At 39.1% G+C, this 20,982-nt stretch overlaps 1 protein-coding gene across 2 annotated transcripts in view; it reads right to left on the bottom strand.

The window, feature by feature from the left end:
• Positions 1-20,982, bottom strand: part of lrrc4ca (leucine rich repeat containing 4C, genome duplicate a) — a 176,601-nt gene that overhangs the window by 41,793 nt on the left and 113,826 nt on the right. For both annotated transcript variants that reach the window (XM_061969963.1, XM_061969964.1), the window contains exon 2: positions 15,181-15,249. The gene's annotated coding sequence lies outside the window, so the exon portion shown is untranslated. The remainder of the gene's footprint in view (positions 1-15,180; positions 15,250-20,982) is intronic.

Raw genomic sequence — 20,982 nt, 5'->3', positions numbered from 1 at the left:
ATTATTTAGGAATACTGTATTTATTTTGAAACCGTAGAGATCTGTACAGAAATCTGAATGATGTGCTCAGCTGACTTAAATTGCAAAGAAATCAATATTTTTTACTATTTATTTACATTAATTCACAATACTGCCGATTCAAAAGTCTACATTTTGTCAGACCGCAGATATAGATATAAGAAAATTCCCTTGTTTAAAAACATACATAATAATATAATCGTTATATCATTAATAATTAATATAATTGGATATTATAAAGTATGTGAAAATTTTACTCCTACCTTGATTACTTCATTGACGACCTCCTTAAAGCATACTTGCCAACCTTCCCGAATTTTCCGGGAGACTCCCGAATTTCAGCGTTTCTCCCGAAAACCTCCCGGGACAATTATTCTCCCGATTTTCTCCTGATTTCCAGCCGGAGCTGGAGGGGGCGTGGCTTAAACGCACGTCCCCTCCAGCTCCATGCAGATCTGAGTGACGACAGCCTGTTTTCACGTCCGCTTTTCCACGATATAAACAGCGTGCCGGCCCAATCACGTTAAAGGGGAACATTATCACAATTTCAGAAGGGTTAAAACCATTAAAAATCAGTTCCCAGTGGCTGATTTTATTTTTCGAAGTTATTTTCAAAATTTTACCCATCACACAATATCCCTAAAAAAAGCTTCAAAGTGCCTGATTTTAACCATCGTTATATACACCCATCCATTTTCCTGTGACGTCACATAGTGATGCCAACACAAACAAACATGGCGCATAGAACAGCAAGCTATAGCAACATTAGCTCGGATTCAGACTCGGATTTCAGCGGCTTAAGCGATTCAACAGATTACGCATGTATTGAAACGGATGGTTGTAGTGTGGAGGAAGGTAGCGAAAACGAAATTGAAGAAGAAACTGAAGCTATTGAGCCATATCGGTTTGAACCGTATGCAAGCGAAACCGATGAAAACGACACGACAGACAGCGACACGGGAGAAAGCGAGGACGAATTTGGCGATCGCCTTCTAACCAACGATTGGTATGTGTTTGTTTGGCATTAAAGGAAACTAACAACAATGAACTAGGTTTACAGCATATGAAATACATTTGGCAACAACATGCACTTTGAGAGTGCAGACAGCCCAATTTTCATCAATTAATATATTCTGTAGACATACCCTCATCCGCTCTCTTTTCCTGAAAGCTGATTCGTCCAGTTTTGGAGTTGATGTCAGCAGGCCAGGGAATCTAGGGTCGATATTCTTCTCTTGATCATCTTCGGTGGCATAAGGGACGGTGTGAGCCAAGACATCCAGGGGGTTTAGCTCGCTTGTCTGCGGGAACAAACTGCCGCCATTGCTTGCCGTGCTACCGAGGTCCTTTGTCCCTGAATTGCTCACACACTCCGGCAGATTCAATGGGGGTCTGGCGGCAGATTTCTTTGACTTTATCGTTGGAAATGCATATGCTTTGAGTGTCGCAGGATATCCACACATTCTTGCCATCTCTGTCGTAGCATAGCTTTCGTCGGTAAAGTGTGCGGAACAAACGTCCAATTTCTTACCACTTTCGCATCTTTGGGCCACTGGTGCAACTTGAATCCGTCCCTGTTCGTGTTGTTACACCCTCCGACAACACACCGACGAGGCATGATGACGCTTACATAGGTCTGGTGATAATGTTCCCCTTTAAAACATCTACGGCTTTTAGAGAGTGCACAACTGCGCACACAACAAGGAGACGAAGCAGAAGAACGAGGAAGATACAGCCATGGCGACGCCGACGACGAGTATAATGAAGAAATACGCTTGTAAGTTCCAAAACGAAAGGAAACAAGAATTTCAGAGGGATGCGTGAATTATAATTTAGAATGTACTTTTAGCAAGTTTAGGACAAAGTAGAAGCAGCCACTGGCTCAGTGTTTCAACAATAGCAGCGAAAGCGAACACCAGCTCACTGCTACCAAGGCGTCTGTCTGCGTTGACGCTTATAATACCAATATCACTCATATTTTGTTAAATTCTCAGGTCAGGACATGTAAATGGAGTATTGTTGGTGGTTTCTGGATGTTTTTAGAGAGGACATATCAAGCGCAACAGAGGACCCTCGATGTGTTGACTCAATTGTTAGCTGTTTATTTACAATTTTGAATGCATAAAAAAGCCAAGCATATGTGTTCTTGACTTACATAAGGATTGGGAATGATAGACAGCACTTCGCATTCCAATTTTGGCATATTTCCAGTATGACCGATCTGATAGCAAGGTCGTGAGTGCAGAAGCGTTACTACAGTGATGAGAATGGCTGAAGGTATTCGGAGCAGAATATTCAAAATGGCTGAATTTGTGATGTTTAAACAGTGTTTTCACACACTTTGCGGATTGTAAATACAATTGGATATGGTTTAATGGATACAATGAAACATAATAAGGCATATAAAGTCGACTTGAGCTAGAACACAAAGAGGATGAACAATACACTTTAGAAAGCCGACTGCTTTTTGTGACGGTAGCATCCGCAACATTGCTAGATGCTAAACATCAAAACTTGTGACAACCGGGTCGCATTTTACCGCAGGGGTCGTTATCCTTAGATGCAGCAGGAACTCCGGAAGCGACGAGGAGGTGAGGCAGTGATTTATTGTCCATGAAATCATGCAAAATACAAACGACCGAAAAGCGTACCGATAGCGTGGGAGCTATGGAGACCTGATTGTGGAAATAAACGGGAATAAATAGCTCTCTGATTAGTGCCCAGGAGCAGGTGAGCGTCCCGAACACTACTCAGAGGCAGGTGAAACTAATCTGCAGTCATGGCAACTGAAACACAAACCCAGGGGTGCAAAAAACAGAACTGAGGTAGTCAAAACTAACAGAACAAAACATGACCCGGGCAAGGGATCATAACACAAACTAACCATTTTAAACCATACTGAAACAAACACTTGCTATAATATTTCCACTCTTTTCTGGAATGTCGACCGACAGGATGCTCACAGAATCCCATTTAGATGAATAATTAATTGCAATCCTCATGAAGGGTTAAAAAAAAAAGTCACCAAAATGATTCCCGAGCGCAGCCACCACTGCTGCTCACTGCTCCCCTCCCCTCCCAGGGGGTGGAACAAAGGGATGGGTCAAACGCAGAGAGTAATTTCGCCACACCTAGTGTGTGTGTGACTATCAGTGGTACTTTAACTTTAACTTGTAATTTTATTTTTCCACTCTACTGGTACTTTAAAATGAAGCTGCCCTCCCCCAGGCCAGATTCCTTATTAAACTCGTGATGTCTCGTGGGCCAAACTGAAGACGCCGGAGGGTCACACGTGGCCCGTGAGCCATAGTTTGGACACCCCTGATTTAGTGTCTGTGACTATTAATGAAGATGATGTGTAAATCTACATCTAATAATTTATTCTCCTGTGTGAATTGTCTAGTATTACTAATGCACCACTAGTTTCTCCTAAATATGGGCATAATGAGTGACATGTTTACAGCTAAATTAAGCATGTTGCTCCTGTAGCATCATCAGCATGATTTACATAAATCTTCCTGCTGTGCTAAAGCAAAACAAGATAGGCCGCAGGCAGCTTTTAGTTCCAAGAATTACAGTCACCAGGAACTAAATGTGCCTCGCCAATGGTAGGAAAATTGTCTTTTGTCTATAATTACAATACCCCAAAAACTGGGAACAAATCCACTGGTTGGCCAAAAGAGGGTTACCACCTGGATTCAATTGCTTGTATCTCGTCACGTCACTTCTTCCCGGAAGTGAAAAACAATGGTGGTCAACCAAGCCAAAATGGCAAGCAGCGCGCAAACTCTCTGAGTACGCAAAAAGCCTTGATTTTCCTGCAAAAAGCAGATACGAGCAAAAAAATCTAACTTTGCAACAGAATAGATCTCTATACTTTATCGAAAAAAGATTTGACGAGTGATATCAAGTTATATCCGTTAATAGAGTTCCCAGACATATCAAACTATCTGGTGCCCAAGATGTCCTTCTACATGAAACGTGGAAAAGCATGGAGGCCTACAACTTCTTTGTGTGTGGCTGAGTCAAGGAAATTGGTCTGTACTGGATAAACATGCATCGTTTTTGCTCCGGTAATGTTGCATTTCATGATTCAATTTTGCAACTTGCGAGGGCGCGTCCGTGTACACAAACTGCGACGACGAGCACCTGACAGCTGACACCCGTGACTGCCTATCTATTTAACAACCTACAATTACTGAATAATCACCATAGTTGACTTTAATCTTGTTATCATATGTACTCTGACACATTTAAGTCAATGAAGCATTTAAGTCCCATCTCAAAACTCATTTGTGTACTCTAGCCTTTAAACAGACCCCACCTTTTAGACCAGTTGATCTGCCGTCTCTTTTCTGCCCTGCCCCCCTCTCCTGCATGGAGAGGGTATTAGGTGACCACAGATTAAGCGCTAGCTGTTCAAAGTAGGGACCCAGGGTGGATCACTCATCTGTGCGTCAGTTGATGACGTCTCTGTGCTGCTGGCTTGTTTCCACTCAAGATGATCTCCTGCTGGCCCCACTATGGACTGGACTGTCACACTATTAACTAGATCCACTCGACGTCCATTTCATTGGTCCCCACATTTGCGGTCCCCTCCAAGGTTTCTCATTGTATCCCATTGGGTTGAGGTTTTTTTTGCCCTGATGTGGGATCTGAGCTGAGGATGTTGTTGTGGCTTGTGCAGCCCTTTAAGACACTCGTGATTTAGGGCTATATAAATAAACTTTGATTGATTGATTGATTGATTGATTGATTGATTTGTGTACAAAATATACAAAAGGCGAGTCGTAGAAATACCTTTCCTGACACAGTATCAGTAACCCTGACATTCTGGTTTTTGCTTGTTAAAAATTAAAATACATACAATATCAAGATAATACTTCAATGGCAAATACTAAAAGAGTAAACTATATTAAAAATATATCAAACAAACCATTAACAAAGGGATCACTGCGAACTCGTGCATTCTTCGACTCTGCTCCCTTGGACTGGAGTACATGCCCCTTTTATCGTCGTCTTTTGTAAAATCTCGCACTCTTCCGCCATCCATGATTACTTCTCGAGAAACTTTGAAGACATGTGTATCCTATCCGCAATTTGAACGGTTCGTACAGCCAAAAACTATTTTTCTTCGGGAAAGGCTAAATGGCACCTAGTACCCATTGAGAACGCTGACTTGACCACCATGTCGGATGTAACGTCATGTGAATCCAAGCAATTAGGCAAATAGGTAGGAGTCTCCCATTGAAAAATTACTGCATTTGTGATTATGTTTTAGCTGGCAGCAATAAATTAGACCCTGACTGATGTCCTGATTAGCTTCTCATTTGTTAAACCACCATTTTGTAGTGTCAAATTATTGGTATGCGTCAAGCATTTGAAAACATTTATGAACATTTCTGAAACTACTAAAATTGGCCTAAGAACGAATGGTCCAACACATTTTCCAAACGTTCCATCTTTGAGCTGATGGATGACTTCAGGGCTGATTTGGAGCCATCAGACACCAAATAAATCAACTTTAGAAAAAAACTTTGGTGTTTCTAAGGACATTGTTTTTTACAGTATTTATTGCAAAGGACATAGGACCAAATAAACTTAGACATTTATGACCAACTGTAAAAATGAACTCAGTAAAATAAAAAATGTATTCAAGCAAACAGTGCAATGTTCATACCAGCAGCTAATAATTTACCAAGTTCATCATCTTAATAGTAACAAAAAGCACAAACACATGTTTTATAAGGCACTAAAAATAAAGAACATTTAAATGACCAGAGAAGGTCACATTAGGACTGGTTATCTTTTTTTCTGTACCGGTAATTGGTTTTCACTAACCACGCTTTTAGCCTCACAAAAAAAAAATCACAATACCGTAGATACTTTATTCTGACTTTATCTCATATGAAAGAGTCAAATCCGTCTGAAAAACGTAATTAGAAATCCAATATCTCTTGGGTTTAGACATGGACAGATCCACTAAGGCTTGGACCTGGCATTCAACGGATGCTTCCATTCTCTGCTGCAAAGTTAAATACCGTCACTGTAGAAGAAAAAAGGCAAAGGCAGTGATGCCGTGGCTTGAACTACATTGCGAGGTGCCAATTTTTGGATGGATCGAGAGACAGAGCTTATGCTCCTGCAGCTCAAAAAGGTCCATATTGGCAAAGAAATCGCAAATTTGCATTGGGGAAATAAGGGAATAAGCGGTAGAAAATGGATGGATGGATGGGCATTGGGGAAAATTACAGGAGAAGGCCCAATTGAAAAAAGTTGGAGCATGCTATCCGTACAATAAATGTTGTTCTTTTTTTTTAATTTACTACCACCACTTTTGGTGCCGTTTAAAATTCCCACAGGATATTACATTTGTATCATTAATGGTTTGTGCATGTTACCTTACATTAGAAGTGCTGTGTCATTACAGTAGGCCTATACTCATTGTGTTAAATAAGACAAATCCAAATTACATTTTATTTATACAAAGTAGGGTTGTACGGTATACCGGTAATGGCATAGTATCGCGGTATTAATAAATCAATAACGGTACTATGTTTGAAAAAAAAACGGTTTCCTGGGCATGACGGCGCGTCGTCGTCATGACATTGCTGGTTTTGCGAGCAGAAGAGCATGTTCGGCAGCGCACAATCACGTAGTACTTACAAGCAGATACAGTGTGTCAACAGAAAAGGGAGAATGGATGCATTTTGATCTAAAAAGTAACAATAAAGGTGAAGTTATAACACTGAAACGCCCTCAGGAAGAGGTGCTTTAAGATATGGCTAGCTAGCTAGCGGCGAACGTTCATCTGCATTGTTTTAGCTACTTCTAAATCACTAATCCTCGCCTCCATGGCGACAAATAAAGTATGTTTCTTACAAGTATCATCCCTGCAGGAAGAGGAATAGCTAAACATGTTTCACTACACACCGTAGGAGGATACGATAGCTAACCGCTAACAGCAAGCGAGCACCCTGAATGTAAACAAATGCCATGGGTGCATCTACACCTGACATCCACTGTAATGATACCAAGTACAATAGCGTATCTAGTCAATACTACTATGATTACATCAATATTTTTTACTGTCACTAAATCTTTTTTCCTTTTAAAAAAAATCATATTATGTTTATAAACTCAGGAAATAGGTCCATGGACACATGAAGACTTTGAATATGACCAATGTATGATCCTGTAACTACTTGGTATCGGATCGATACCTAAATTTGTGGTATCATCCAAAACTAATGTAAAGTACCCAAACAACAGAAGAATAAGTGATTATTACATTATAACAGAAGTGTAGATAGAACATGTTAAAAGAGAAAGTAAGCAGATATTAACAGTAAATGAAAAAGTGGATTAATAATCAATTTGTACAGCTTGTCCCTCATAATTTTGACAAAATAGAATGAGAAATGACACAATATGTTACTGCATATGTCAGCAGACAAATTAGGAGCCTTTGTTTGCTTACTTACTGGACCACAAATTGATTAACGTGGACGGCAACTTAAACAAGTTGAAAAACTTATTCGGGTGTTACCATTTAGTGGTCAATTGTATGGAATATGTACCGAACTGTGCAATCTACTAATACAAGTTTCAATCAATCAATCAAACTTACTAATAAAAGACAAGTTGTCTACTCTGTTCAATATTTTATTTAAAGACAAAATTGTTATTCGATTGCAATAAGAAAAATATGTTTAATGTACCGTAAGATTTTTTGTTAAAATAAAGCCAATAATGCCATTTTTTGTGGTTCCCCTTTTTTGAAAAGTACCGAAAACTATCGAAATACATTTTGGTACCGGTACTAAAATATTGGTATCGGGACAACACTAATACACAGTAATTATCCCTTGTGTACAGCCTTTTCTTTTGTGGTTTTAAAAAAATGTAAACATGTTGTGTCCGTGTCAGCTGCGTTTCCCCTGTCTTGTTAACTCCCCCCGGCCCCTTGAAGCTCTAATGACACAAGAAATCATAAATAGTTAACATGAGTGAAAAGAGCATCCGCGGGAGTTGGTAACGCGTACAGCATGCATGTGACGAGGAGCGCTGCAAAGTTATTCATTTCACCACTGCTGGCTATCCACAGCTTTCATGTTTTGATGTGATGTAATAGGTCAACTGGAAATGCCCTATGGCAAAACAAACTGAAAGGGGAATGCATTGCCACCTAACGTTATAGAGGAATACATAATTTGAAACATTGTATACTTGAACAAAAAGTCAAATTAAACTGATTTGGACTACCGTATTTTTCGGACTATAAGTCGCAGTTTTTTTCATAGTTTGGCCGGGGGTGCGACTTATACTCAGGAGCGACTTATGTGTGAAATTATTAACACATTACCATGAAATATCAAATAATATTATTTAGCTCTTTCACGTAAGAGGCTAGACGTATAAGATTTCATGGGATTTAGCGATTAGGAGTGACAGATTGTTTGGTAAACGTATAGCATGTTCTATATGTTATAGTTATTTGAATGACTCTTACCATAATATGTTACGTTAACATACCAGGCACGTTCTCAGTTGGTTATTTATGCCTCATATAACGTACACTTATTCAGCCTGTTGTTCACTATTCTTTATTTATTTTAAATTGCCTTTCAAATGTCTATTCTTGGTGTTGGGTTTTATCAAATAAATGTCCCCCAAAAATGCGACTTATACGCCAGTGCGACTTATATACGTTTTTTTCCTTCTTTTTTATGTATTTTCGGCAGGTGCGACTAATACTCCGGTGCGACTTATACTCCGAAAAATACGGTACTTCTACTTATGCCAGGGATATTAACTACTGTATTTTCCGCACTATAAGTCGCACCGGATTATAAGGTGCACCTTCAATGAATGGCGTATTTTAAAACTGTGTTCATATATAAGGCGCACCGCATTATAAGGTGCATAGAATAGACGCTACAGTAGAGGCTGGGGTTACGTTATGCATCCATTAGATGGAGCTGCGGTAAAGAGAATGTCAATAAAACAAACAGTGATTGTACTGACACTTCTACTTGCTGCTCTTTGTTCAATAACTCACTGTTCGAGTTTGTCCTCCAACTGTAACCATCTCACTTTGTTCCCTCAGAAACTCTGTTTAGTCTTCTTTACTTGGCGCAGGTCATCATGTTGCTTCCTCCACTTCCGCACCATTGATTCGTTAATGTTAAATTCTCTCGCTGCTGCTCTATTCTCGTGTTCTACTGCGTGACTGATCGCCTGGAGTTTAAACTCTGCGTCGTAAGCATGTCTCTTAATAGGAGCCATTTTTGGGTCTTTACATAAAGTTTAGGTCTCACAACTACGGTAAGCAGCCGCCAACTTCATTTTCCCTCGTCGGTAAGCAGCCGCTGACTTCATTTTCCCCCGTAGAAGAAGCGTCTTCTTCTTCTATGGTAAGCAGCCGTAGAAGGGGGGAAATGAAGTCGGCGTAGTTACCGTAGTTGCGAGACCTTTTGTGGCTCAATATTGGTCCATACATAAGGCGCACCAGATTATAAGGCGCACTGTCAGCTTTTGAGGAAATTGGAGGTTTTTAGGTGCGCGTTATAGTGCGGAAAATACGGTAAATTGTTTTGAGGACCACATTTTCAGAAAGCTAAGGACCGGGGGAAGGTAGTTTGTATGACGGTAATTGGCAACATTAACAACATCTTACAGCATGAGGTCTTCACTGATGTTAAGTGGCTTACATCTGGTGGCTGTCCATTTAAAAAAGGCATTGTTTAATGTATCTGTGCTAAAATCAGCTAGCATAGTTTGTTTGCTGTCCATCTAACATTTATGCTAGCGGCGCCATCCCCACATTCATGTTTTGCTTTAAAATGCTATTTAAAACTCGATGTGCGCCAATATTAAGAAAGTTTGTCGCTGCAATACTAACTAATTACCTCAGTTTTACAGTGTTGCCAAGTTTTAGAAAATGACAGGAGTGAGACTTTAGTGTCATGATGCGTTAAAAAGAATTTGGGCCTTTTTTAACATTGATTTCTATTGTAAATCTGTGTTAGTGAGCATTTCTTCTTTGCAAAGATAATCCATCCCACCTCACAGGTGTGGCATATCAAGATGCTGATTAAACAGCATGGTTATTTCACAGGTGTGCCTTAGGCTGCTCACAACAGCTCTGGTGGACATTCCTGCAGTCAGCATGCCAACTGCACGCTCCTTTAAAACTTGCGACATCTGTGGCATTGTGCTGTGGAATAAATCTGCACATTTCAGAGTGGCCTTTAATTGTGGGCAGCCTAATGCTCACCTGTGCAATATTCATGATGTTTAATCAGCATCTTGATATGCCACACCTGTGAGGTGGGATGGATTATCTTGGCAAAGAACAAGTGCTCACTAACACAGTTTTGTGAACAATATTTGAGAGGAAAAGGTCTTTTGTGTGTATAATAAAATATATTTTTCTTTTTAGATCTTTGAGTTAAATTCATGAAAAATGGGAGCAAAACAATATATATATATATATATATATATATATATATATATATATATATATATATATATATATATATATATATATATATATATATGTATACATATATACATGGACATATATATACAAACCCCGTTTCCATATGAGTTGGGAAATTGTGTTAGATGTAAATACAAACGGAATACAATGATTTGCAAATCCTTTTCAACCCATATTCAGTTGAATGCACTAGAAAGACAAGATATTTGATGTTCAAACTCATAAACTTTTTTTTTTGCAAATAATAATTAACTTAGAATTTCATGGCTGCAACACGTGCCAAAGTAGTTGGGAAAGGGCATGTTCACCACTGTGTTACATCACCTTTTCTTTTAACAACACTCAATTAATGATTGGGAACTGAGGAAACTAATTGTTGAAGCTTTGAAAGTGGAATTTTTTCCCATTCTTGTTTTATGTAGAGCTTCAGTCGTTCAACAGTCCGGGGTCTCCGCTGTCGTATTTTACACTTCATAATGCAGCACACATTTCGATGGGAGACAGGTCTGGACTGCAAGCAGGCCAGGAAAGTACCCACACTCTTTTTTTACGAAGCCACGCTGTTGTAACACGTGCTGAATGTGGCTTGGCATTGTCTTGCTGAAATAAGCAGGGGCGTCCATGAAAAGGACGGCGCTTAGATGGCAGCATATGTTGTTCCAAAACCTGTATGTACCTTTCAGCATTAATGGTGCCTTCACAGATGTGTAAGTTACCCATGTCTTGGGCACTAATGCACCCCCATACCATCACAGATGCTGGCTTTTGAACTTTGCGACGATAACAGTCTGGATGGTTCGCTTCCCCTTTGGTCCGGATGACACGATGTCGAATAGTTCCAAAAACAATTTGAAATGTGGACTCGTCAGACCACAGAACACTTTTCCACTTTGCATCAGTCCATCTTAGATGATCTCTGGCCCAGAGAAGCCGGCGGCGTTTCTGGATGTTGTTGATAAATGGCTTTTGCTTTGCATAGTAGAGCTTTAACTTGCACTTACAGATGTAGCGACAAACTGTATTTAGTGACAGTGGTTTTCTGAAGTGTTCCTGAGCCCATGTGGTGATATCCTTTAGAGATTGATGTCGGTTTTTGATACAGTGCCGACTGAGGGATCGAAGGTCACGATCATTCAATGTTGGTTTCCGGCCATGCCGCTTACGTGGAGTGATTTCTCCAGATTCTCTGACCCTTTTGATGATATTATGGACCGTAGATGTTGAAATCCATAAATTTCTTGCAATTGCACTTTGAGAAACGTTGTTCTTAAACTGTTTGACTATTTGCTCACGCAGTTGTGGACAAAGGGGTGTACCTCGCCCCATCATTTCTTGTGAAAGACTGAGCATTTTTTGGGAAGCTGTTTTTATACCCAATCATGGCACCCACCTGTTCCCAATTAGCCTATTCACCTGTGGGATGTTCCAAATAAGTGTTTGATGAGCATTCCTCAATTTTATCAGTATTTATTGCCACCTTTCCCAACTTCTTTGTCACGTGTTGCTGGCATCAAATTCTAAAGTTAATGATTATTTGCAAAAAAATGTTTTTTTTATGAGTTTGAACATCAAATATGTTGTCTTTGTAGCATATTCAACTGAATATGGGTTGAAAATGATTTGCAAATCATTGTATTCCGTTTATATTTACATCTAACACAATTTCCCAACTCATATGGAAACAGGGTTTGTTTATATTTCCAGTGATGAGGTGGCGACTTGTCCAGGGTGTACCCCGCCTTCCGCCCGATTGTAGCTGAGATAGGCTCTAGGGCCCCCCGTGACCCCGAAGGGAATAAGCGGTCGAAAATGGATGGATGGATGGATATATATTTATATTTTTTAGGGCTGTCAAACCTAACGCGATAACTTTAAATTCCTTTAACGGCACTAATTTTTTTTACGCGCAATTAATGAACATAGGTCCTGAGTCTTTTTGACCCTCGGGCCATCCGTAGAGTGGGAAAATGAGGCTCCGTTCACTATTTACTAGTGAGCCACAAGCAGGAAAATAGAGATCAGAAATGGACAAACAAAGAGCTTGCATTTAGAGAGGTCGGTCGAGCTTTACCTCTGGGTTTGGATTAGTTTAACCGAACGCATTATTAACATGAAATGTAGATTGTTATCGTAACTGTTTCAGTAAGATGGCATAAAAGCTCAGCAGGAAAGAAAAACGATGGGCAGGAAGTCTAGAGTCACTTTTTTATTGGAGACTTTCCCGCCGTCAAGACACCTTCTCTATATCTATGCGTTAAATCCACTATAACTACATAACAATATGATTACATTATGATCATACTTTGTCAAATATATTTTGAAATGTGATATTTCTATCGAAATAAATGCCAGTAAATCAATTGAAGAATTGGAATAGGACATTTTCTGGCAGATTTAAATAAAGTGTCTATATATTCTTTTATAAAATGTTCTGGTTGATAGTGCTTATTTAAGAAATGTTTAGCAGGCTGAATATTACATTTTATTAACCAGAGAAGGTTAAAACATTGTCTTGCAGAGATATGAATAACATAAGGATATCAAAAGCATTTATTTAGGTAGAAATATCACAAATTACATTACCAAACATCTTTGACAATCAAAGCACGATTGTAACTATCCACATTTTGTATCATTAATGCGTGAAACTGGTATCTATCCTTTAAATGCAAGTTCTTCTACAGCAGGAGTGCAAATTCTGTATTCCTACGAAATACAAAATCTGACAAGACACCAACGCGCTGCGGGTATTTTTAAAAATTGTTATCAAAAGCATGTTTGTGTCCTTTTTATGTTGAGCTGTTAAAAAAAGCAAAATGTTTTTTTTTTTTTAAAAGTCATTAAACCAAACTAATTGTCCAGTCATGGTATTGAAAAATTCTAAATGATCTGTCGAGGGTACCCTTTTCAATAATGAAAAATTATATCTGCGATTAATGATAGGTACATTTGAGTCAAGTATGAACAAACTAAGAATACAAATTAAATATTTTAATCATTTGATGGTCCGCACACAGAAATCCTGGATGAAAACCAACATTTCCCATCCAATCTGATGGAGCTTGAGAGGTGCTGCAAAGATGAATGGGCGAAACCACCCAAAGATAGTTGTGCCAAGCTTGTGGGTTCAGATTCAAAAAGACTTGAGGCTGTAATTGCTGCCAAAGGTGCATCAACAAAGTATTGGGCAAAGGGTATGTACCTGTATGTGTTATGTTTGAGTTTTTTATTTTTCATAAATTAGCAAACATTTCTACATTTCTGTTTTTTTTATGTCAAGATGGGGTGCTGAGTGTACATTAATGAGAAATAAAATGAACTTTTTTGATTTTAACAAATGGCTTTAATGAAACAAAGAGTGAACAATTTAAAGGGTTCTGATTATATACCCACTGTACATAATCCATGCATCCATCCATTTTCCTCCGCTTATCCGAGGTCGGGTCGCAGGGGCAGCAGTCTAAGCAGAGTAGCCCAGACATCCTTCTCCCTAGCCACTTCGTCCAGCTCCTCCCGGGAGATTTCCGAGGCGTTCCCAGGCCAGCCGGGAGAAATAGTCTTCCCAATGTGACCTGGGTCTTCCCCGTGGTCAGACGTGCCCTAAACACCTCTCTAAGGAGGCTCCTCTGGATGTGAAGGAGCAGTGGTTTTACTTTGAGCTCCTCCCGGATGACAGAGCTTCTCACCCTATCTCTTAAGGGAGAGCCCCACCACCCAAACTCATTTCGGCCACTTGTACCCGTGATATTGTCCTTTTGGTCATAACCCAAAGCTTATGACCATAGGTGAGGATGGGAACGTAAATCGACCGGTAAATTGAGAGCTTTGCCTTCCGGCTCAGCTCCTTCTTCACCACAACGGATTGATTCAGTGTCCGCATTACTGAAGACTGTTGATCTCACGATCCACTCTTCCCTCACTCGTGAACAAGACTCCGAGGTACTTGAACTCCTCCACATGGGGCAAGATCTTTTCCCCAACCTGGAGATGGCACTCCACGCTTATATATATATATATATATATATATATATATATATATATATATATATATATATATATATATATATATATATATATATATATATATATATATATATATATATATATATATATATATATATATATAAAAACATATAGCCTACAGTATTATTTGTGTACTATTGACTAGTGATGCACCAAAACTTTGTTCGCCGGAAAAATACTTTGCTCACCGAAACCGGATGTTGTGATGACGTAACCACTTCCGCTGGTTGGCCGCGTCTTTTCCTGCACGTAGCTACGTAGCTTCCCAAAAAGTCGCATTCAGGTCGCATTTCCGTTTAGACTGCAGTCACATTTGAAAGCATCTAGTGGAAATTTCAATACAAGGATCTGACAATGGGTATACAATGGTCCAAGTTCCTCGAGACAACAGGAGCACTCTAGTGTTTTTAAGAATTGGCGGCAAGTTTTGTCCCACAAGTTTTGAACTGAACTTGGGGGCTGATATGGTGTCATTACCGGACTGGATTTGCCACCAGTTGAATAGCCTTGATTCATACACATAGTATCACATGTATTTGTACCCTTCTGTCTTTATCAGTATGAATGGACATAGTGTAACTATATCTTTTTTTTATTAGAAAGATGCTTCAGGTGATTGAAGAATGAGTTCTTACCTGCCAAGTGAGTTATAGCACAGAAAGGTTCAGGTCATTCTCATTTAAGCCACGAACCAAACACTGGCCCTGAAAACACAAGAGACGTACGTTATTGCTACTTCAACATACTGTAAATGTGTTTAACAGTCCTGTGTCCACATATGAGTATTCTCCAAGGGAAACAACATGAATAATGCACTCTGATTGAAAGACTAGGATACAACTAATCACCTGCTAAAATGCAATTTTTAAACCCTCTGGATGGAGTACATCTCATCGAAAATTCTCTTTACTGTCTCTAAATAATCATTGAGTCATCTAGTTAGTTTTTCTTTCAACCTCTTCCCTTTGCATGCTCTGCTGATGCTGATGTTTTTTTTTCTCCTTTGAGAACATCCAACAGGACATTCTTCAGTATGTTACTGAAATAGGAAATAGCTCACACCTCAGGGACGACAGACATTCAAGGCCCTCGTGCCTTTCAAACACATCTACACATGCATAAAAAGCCTGCATACACACACACACACAGAGGAAAGACCCTGCATGCTAAATAAATGATGTAGGACAAAAGCAAGTTGATACAATTTCTTGTCTTGCCCAGCATCCATTAGCGCAGTGCATAAACTGTGAGTGTAAATACGGGAGTTTGATCCCCTTAACATCATCGCGTAGGTCCTCTCATATGACTCCTGTTGTCCAGATACAGACTATGCTTTCTTTGTCTCATCCATGCTGAATTACATTCAGGTGGAGACCGATGTTACTAAACCATTAATTTTGCATCTAGCAATAAAATACACCCAAGGCCAACTTATTTCAACATAAACATCTATTCATCCATGAACTGGAGCTCATCTCAGATGATTTTGGTCGAGAGGCTGAGTACACCGTGGACTTGTTGCCTGTCAGTCACAGTGCACTATGCATACTTACATTCACACACATGGACAGTTTGGAGTGTTCAGTTATAACATGCATGGTTTTAGAAAGTGGGAGCTGGAGCACTCTGAGAAAAACCCACGTAAGCACTTAAGTGTTGTAGGATAAAAATTATATATGATATAAATGTTAGACTTAAACTTAGACTTCCTTTTATTGTCATTCAAATTTGAACTTTACAGTACAGATAAGAACGGAATTGTGTTGCAATAGCTCGTTGTAGCGCAGGATAAAAGAGCAATAATGTGCAGACATAAATGAATAGATTACTGTAAATATACTGCACTCTGCGTTTACTGCCATGTTGGTTGCCTTTTTGTTGCACACTCCCTTACGAGTGCGCATGTTTTCCCCTGTCTTTATCAAAATATAATTGTAGATGTCAACATTGCGAATGTGCTGAAAGGTCATATCTTTGCCCAAGTGATGTCAGATGAAACAAAAATTGAGCCACAATACCCAGCAGTATGTTTGGAGGAGAAAAGGTGAGGCCATTAATCCCAGGAACACCACACCTACCGTCAAGCATGGTGGTGGTAGTATTATGCTCTGGGCCTGTTTTGCTGCAAATGGAACTGGTGCTTTACAGCAATGGTCCCCAACCTTTTTGTAGCTGCGGACCGGTCAACGCTTGAAAATTTGTCCCACGGACCAGGGGGCGGGGGGTATTTACTATTTATTTCTTTTTTTTCATAAAGAAATACAATCATGTGTGCTTACTGACTGTATACCTGCAGACTGTATTGATCTATATTGATATATAATGTATATATTTTGTTTTTTATGTTGATTTAATAAAAAAAAAAAAAAAAAAATAATAATATATATATATATATATATATATATATATATATATATATATATATATATATATATATATATATATATTTTTTTTTTTTTTTAATTTTTTTAATTTTTTTTTTTATTTTTTTATTTTTTATTTTTTTTTTGTGTGGCCCGGTACCAATCGGTCCAGGCCGCGGCCCGGTGGTTGGGGACCACTGCTTTACAGAGAGTAAAAGGGACAATGAAATGAAGAATTTCATTGAAAACAAACAATGAAAAAGGAGGATTACCTCCGATTCCCTTGTGGATCATTACAGTTTGTCTAAGTCTAAGTCTAAGTCTAAATTCTTCAGGACAACCTAAAATCATCAGCCCGGAGGTTGGGTCTTGGGCGCAGTTGGGTGTTCCAACAGGACAATGACCCCAAACACACGTCAAAAGTGGTAAAGGAATGGCTAAATCAGGTAAGAATTAAGGTTTTAGAATGGCCTTCCCAAAGTCCTGACTTAAACGTGTGGACAATGCTGAAGAAACAAGTCCATGTCAGATAACCAACAAATTTAGCTGAACTGCACCGATTTTGTCAAGAGGAATTCAACCATAAGCTCACCAGAAGCTTGTGGATGGCTACGAAAAGCGTCATATTGCAGTGAAACTTGCCAAGGGACATGTAACCAAATATTAACAGTGCTGTATGTATACTTTTGACCCAGCAGATTTGGTCATATTTTCAGTAGACCCATAATAAATTCATAAAAGAACCAAACTTCATGAATGTTTTTTGTGACCAACAAGTATGTGCTCCAATCACTCTGTCACAAAATAATAATAATAATAATAAATTATTGAAGACAGCCATGATATTATGTTCTTTACAAGTGTATGTAAACTTTTGACCACGACTGTACAAGTAAAATAGGCATATGATATGCACCAACATTACACTTGCAGATACATTAAAATAGACCAGTCTTTTTTTTTGTACCTCTGCTATCTCCATAGTCCACAGACTCAAAGAGATGCTACCCTTTTCTTTAAGAGTCTAACAAATCAAGCCTAATGTCAACGTCTTCTGCTCCACAACCCAGCATATTTTGACCTAAAGGTCAGACTACATAACGTACTAGAAATGAGCAGAAATGCATGTCAGGCTGAATCAATCGGCTACAGAGCCACCTTTTCAATTAAGATCCGTGGTGGTGGGGGTTGGTCTGCATGGTTCTCTAGTGTGGTGAGTACAGGCTCCCAAAGGAGTAGTAAGTGCTGAAATCAGCTCAGCCGTGCCTGCCATTTGTCATTATCTAATGGTAAATCCATCTGTGTCCGATGGAAGAATCTTGGCAAGCTGAATCACTAAGCAAAGACAGACCAAGCTTAAAGATGGCAAGGATGGATGGGTCAATATCAAATACAAATGATTGTGACAGGAATACTTTATTGCCCCGTCTTATATCTACAAGTTTAAAAAGATCCATGATATTGTATCATTTTAATATTTTACATGATACACACATGGATTCCTGCACATATTTTCTCATAGATGAGACTAAGTAAGACGATGGTGATGAGATAAAACAAATTAATAGGCTTCCGAACACAATTTAAGACCGAATACAATTATGTGGAACAAAGAAAGCACACTTGTAATTCTCAGTTATATTATTTATATGACGTGTGTCTACATTGAATGAGATTGTAGCAAAATAAACTATTTTAATTAAGGCAGATCTGAGGAATATACACCTCTTGTCAGCAAGCAGACTTTTCTGGTGTATTGTCTTCATCTGATGTGTGTGTGTGTGTGTGTGTGTCTAATGAGCATGCGTGGGTGTGTTGTTTGTTTGTATTGTGTCAACAGTCTCTGCAACCGAAAGCCAGACTTTCCAGGGGTACAGACAAACATGCCACCATGATGTGGTGCTTAACCGGTGACAGCTTTTGCCAGATTTTTAGCAGTTGTTGGCATACAGTAATAGTTGAAGACATTGTTTATTATAACACCGTGCCTTCTTCTCTGGGAAAAGAGACAAAAACACAAGTATTTACAAGTACAGTGAGATTGAAGTTGTACATGGTAGAACAGAATAGCCTTGCAAATAAAACATAATTATCTCAAATATATTGGATAGGCTCTAGTTCCTCACACTCCCAAAATATATTTATTGACAAAATAAATATCCCGTATCTTTCGGACTATAAGGCGCACTTAAAATGCTTTCATTTTCTCAAAACTCGACAGTGCGCCTTATAACATGGTGCGCCTAATGTACGGGATAATTTTGGTTGTGCTTACTGACCTCAAAGCTATTTTATTTTGTACATGGTGAAATGATAAGTGTGACCAGTAGATGGGAGTCACACATAAGATATATGTATAGACTGCAATATGACTCAAAGTAAACAATACCAAAATTGTACATGTTCCATTGAAAATATAGAACAATACACAGCGCTCAAAAAACTACCAAAATGTTTTAGTATGACTTTGGTAAGCTATGAAGCCGCACCGCCTTATGCATTGTACTGTGCTTCAACATACGAGTATTATTATGGTGTGTCTATAAGGTAAAACATATTATCTGGCGTTTTGTTTCGCAATATTATGCAAAAGCAACTTATTTTACCTTCTGGTACCTGCTGATCTGTATTTGGGATCTGCATAAATCCGGAAAATTTGCGCGCTTCCGCCTTTGTAGTAGTCCGTGAGACACCGTAGTCGATAAGCTTCTTCTTTTTCTCTATTTTCTTGTTATGGGACATTCATCTTCCGCTGTTGCCATTTCTAATATAAAGTAGTGTAAAGTTCTTACTTATATCTGTCAGTAAACTCGCCATGAAAGCGCTAAAACATACCGGTGTAGTGAGTTTACATTATTCACCCAAGGAACTTGAGTTACTAGAGAGTTCCGGTCAGACGGTTTTTCACGGGACACTTTTCCGGCGTTGTTATATTGCACTAGTGAGCCACGGATGAGGAGGTGATGCTCTGTTATTGATTTAAGTAAAGTCTGAATGTCATTAAAACAGTTAGCTCCATATTTTGACACTTCTTCCACGTCCGTCCTTGCACGCTACACCGCTACAACAAAGATGACGGAGAAAAGACGCTGCCGAAAGTGAGCCACGTAAATAAGACGACCCACAAAACGGCGCATCCTGAAGCGACTGTCAGAAAGTGGCTTGAAGATGATCTGTAAAACATAATCTATGCAGCATTTTGACCAAAGAACCACCATTACATTTTATGTAGACCACAAGGAAGTGTTTTCAGTTTAGAAAAAAAATATAATAATATTACTCCTTTAGTGCGCCCTATAATCTGGTGCGCCTTATGTATGAAAATAGACCTGACTAGACCCGCTCATCGGTGGTGCGCCTTATGGTCCGGAATATACGGTAAACACAACATCAAACCCTGGCCGAATCATACCAAAGACTATAAAAATAGGACCCATTACCTCCCTGCTTGGCACTCAGCATCAAGGGTTGGAATTGGGGGTTAAATCACCAAAAATGATTCCTGGGCGCAGCCACAGCTGCTGCCCACTGCTCCCCTCACCTCCCAGGGGGTGATCAAGGGTGATGGGTCAAACGCAGAGAATAATTTCGCCACACCTAGTGTGTGTGTGACTATCATTGGTACTTTAACTTTAACTTATTTTAAACAAATCACATCATTTCCTCCTGGGTGTTACAGAAAGTATGAGAATGCTGCCTATTCTTCTTTACTCATATTTTAATTCTCTGTCATGCCTAGTTTTTGGTTTAGTGGTATTTCTCCTGCGTTAGGGGTGTTTTCCTGTCATCACTCCAAATGCTAAGCGCGGATCTCATCAATTAATAATTATTGTGTGCGTGAGCGAAGCAGTGGAAAAAACTTGCATATGTGTTTATATTGTATCTGCTTATGTACTGTAGTTCAGTTTAGTTAAAAAAAAAAAAAAAAAAAAAAAAAAAAAGACAGATACAGATAAAAACAGGCTGGTACTGATTTACGTCAGAATGCCAAATCTTGGCGCCGATATTCGGTTGATCTGTAGTTTGGGGAAAGTAAAATGTAATTTTCCTAATACTGTTCACAAAGTAGATTGT

Source organism: Nerophis lumbriciformis, linkage group LG10 (assembly GCF_033978685.3).
Source record: "Nerophis lumbriciformis linkage group LG10, RoL_Nlum_v2.1, whole genome shotgun sequence".
NCBI lineage: Eukaryota > Metazoa > Chordata > Actinopteri > Syngnathiformes > Syngnathidae > Nerophis > Nerophis lumbriciformis.
This window is presented reverse-complemented; position numbering and strand designations above follow the sequence as displayed.